A 3,523-nucleotide genomic window follows, 5' to 3' on the forward strand; every position below is an offset into this window, starting at 1 on the left:
TGAAAACCTCTATGCGAACACACTTGCCCGAAAAAGTGCGGGGGATGAATTTACGTGATATTAAAAGTGGGGGGGACACATTAAAACTTTTAATATCACGTAAATTCGTCCCCCGCACTTTTTCGGGCAAGTTTGTAGTCCCCCGCGTAATCTACGCCCCTGCCCCAGAGGCATCCTAGGTGTATATGACTTTCTTCTTTCAGACGAATCCAGTCGGAGTTATATTAGAAAATTGTCCTGGCTATTCCAAGCTCTATCATTGCAGTCAGTGGGTGTTACAGTGCTTCAGTCCAAAAGAAGTGAAATAAAAAGCACCCATCCATAAAAAAAAGTGTGTATTCAGGTTTAAATCCCCACCGGGATAGAAACACACACACACACACACACACACACACACACACACATACTGGTTTCCATAGACGTAATGGTTTTTATAGCCTATACTGTACAAACTGTACTCTGTTACCCTAAACCTACCCTTAAACCTACCTACCTACAAAACGTTCTGCTATTTTAGATTTTCAAAAAAATTTTAAAAAGAGTTTATCATCACGCAATGATATTACGCAGTGCCTGAAAATAGTCCCCAGCACGCTCCCTGTGCAAGCAGGTGGTCACGTTGGTTATGTTGACGGAAGTTAGCCTATTTTCAGGCGCTGCGTAATATCATTGCGCCTGCTGCACCCATGGTACGGCAGCAAAGTTCCTTGATTATTACGCCAGAATGAGAGTATAGTTCCTAGCCATATCAGCCTAGCAAATCACAACCTTTCATTTTCCGTCGGTCTTAGTACACGATGTAACTACAGAAGAGTCAAGTTTTAAATAGGAAAAATATAGAAACTATTTGGTCATTTTTGAGCGAGATGCTAACGGTCTAATCAGATTCAATGATCTATGCTAAGCTACTAAAAGTGCTACCGCCAGACCGAGATCGGCTGAATAGATTCAAAAACGGTAAAACTCAACTATTTAACTCTAGGGGAGTTGGAAAATTAGCCTATTTTCAAAAATAGTGGAGTGTTCCTTTAAGCACCGAGCAAACACGGCTCAGTGTGAAATCTTGTTTTGCCATGGCTGATGTTTCTGAGCGTTCTCCACTATGTTTCCGCTGCCTGTGTATTTTGATCTCCTAATTGTTTACCTGGTTTAGATTATTTGCTGCCTGCCTAGAGACCTTTGCTTTGTATTGCCTTGACGGTGCTGTTGACTGTTTTCTGCCTACCTCGAACCTGTACCTGTTTACATTCCACGATATCTGACCAGCCCCTGGTTGTGTGTATTGCTCTCTGGTGATCAACCCGCACCTGTCTGACTACTCTCTGTGCTTTGTCAATGAAGCTGCATATGGATCTTAATCCCGATTCTTCGTTAAATTAATAGTCATCTTTATTTATAGTGATTTATACAATACAGATTGTTTCAAAGCAGCTTTACAGGGATAAACAGGAAAATAATGATTCAGGGATGCAAACAGACATCAGTTCTGCTCTAAAAAAATGTCATTGCTCAGCTGAGGTCAGTTCAGTGTTGATGCAGTTCCGTTCAGTAATGTGTAAAGTTAATCAATTATGAAAGCAGTTCAACTACGCTGTAGTCATATTTACATAGTAGTTCTTAGACACAAGAGAACCGAGGCCAACGGTGGAGCCAAAGTGATGGAGAACCCCGGTGTAAACAAAGAGGGGCCATGGTGAAGCTGAAAGCTCAGAGGTCCATGGTGGAGCAGGTGGAAATCAGCAGACTGAATGATGTACCAGTGGAGCCGAGCGATCGGAGGATCGAGAAGGACACATGGCCTTGGAGGGCCCGGGTGAAGCTGGAGGTTCAGAAGGCTTGGGCCATAGGCGCGGGAAGTGGGGGTGCCTGTTTTTTTCTATTGGCAACTGTTTAACTGTTGAGAATAAAAAAAATCGGAGTGTACACTAAGTGCAAATAGCCCGCCTTGTTGGCAGAGGCTATTTACATTAACTCCACCCACCAACGTGTGATTGGGCTAGTCAACATTACAAAAGACGGAAATCAATCTTCAGATTCAGTGGTGTAGAATCCGGGTCTCCTTTTGACGTGATCGACCCGGGTTCGAATATGCCTTTTGGCGAACTTTTTTCTCCCTTTTCAAATTTCAAATCGCATCAGAAAAGCATTTATTTTTAATAAAAATGAAGGAAATAATCAAATCAAAAAGCTGAAAATAAAGTATCGGGTAGGGTTAGGGTAGGTGTAGAGGGCTTTTGTCCCAATAAGGTGGCATCCATTTAATAATTTGAATTAAAATGTAAATTTACACTCAATAAGTTATTATTGAATATTATGCAATGTATTACAATGCTGAGGTGCAGATAATTCCCACTATTTGCAATAAGTAATTAGCAGAATATCCTGCTATTTTAAAGGTGGGGTAAGAGATTTTTCAAAAACGCTTTAGAAAACTGATTCGGGCCGAGTACCAAAACAAACTTGTAGCCAATCAGCAGTAAGGGGCGTGTCTACTCAAATTAAAATTTACACTCAATAAGTTATTATTGAATATTATGCAGTGTATTACAATGCTGAGGTGCAGATAATTCCCACTATTTTCAATAAGTAATTAGCAGAATATCCTGCTATTTTAACATAGTATAAATACAATCTATAGTTATTTGCACTTAGTGTAAATAGCATATCATCACTAAAAATACTGCTATTTTCACTTAGTGTAAATAGCCTCTATCGCAATGAGGCAACCAGGTATCCCAGAATGCGTTTCGCACCAACCAGCGAGCGTTAATGGTGGCGAAAACCCGCATAATTTTCAAATTATTACTGTTATTGTGTCATGAAATGCAGTTCTAAAAGTATTTCAGGTGAGAATGTAGTTGTTAAAAATTCAAATCTGCGGTTTATTTATAAAGATAGCGCCTATTTAAAAATTTGTTTCGCCGATTTCGGAGAGGTGAGATCCACGCGATCACCGGGCGCTCAGTGCTCATGTATCCGCCGAGAGCAGTCTCACCTCGGCTAGGCCTTCTGATATTTGCCGCTGGCTCTGATGTCTCTGTAGTGGTTAAACATGAGATATAATTCATTTTGGGTAAATCTAACAGGCAATCTTTGGTCTCATGAATCTATTATTTCTTCCAGGTCATATCGTTTTGGCTGAGCACAAAGTTATATGTAAATAATATAAATTATTTTTTTATTATTCGTAATGCAGCGCTGTCTTTGTTACATACATTTTACTGAATTGTTTGCTCTTGTCTTTATTTCCTATTACATAAGTATTTTATCATTTATACTTATACTTTTATAATGGTTATTATTGTTCATTAAAACTGACATTTAACAAAAAAAAGGCAGATTTGTGCTTGTCATATTTCATTTTATTATACATTCAGTGAAGATACTCAGAGTATATGTGCACATATTACCTAAACCACATATTAATGTTTTATATTTTTAAAGTGAAAACGAAAAGGCAGTGGTGTTTGATATAATTTCGTTTTATTGTAATGCGTGTAGGCCTACGCGTTGCATGAACCAC

Source organism: Sinocyclocheilus rhinocerous, unplaced genomic scaffold (genome assembly GCF_001515625.1).
Source record: "Sinocyclocheilus rhinocerous isolate Xijiao unplaced genomic scaffold, SAMN03320098_v1.1 scaffold1300, whole genome shotgun sequence".
Lineage (NCBI taxonomy): Eukaryota > Metazoa > Chordata > Actinopteri > Cypriniformes > Cyprinidae > Sinocyclocheilus > Sinocyclocheilus rhinocerous.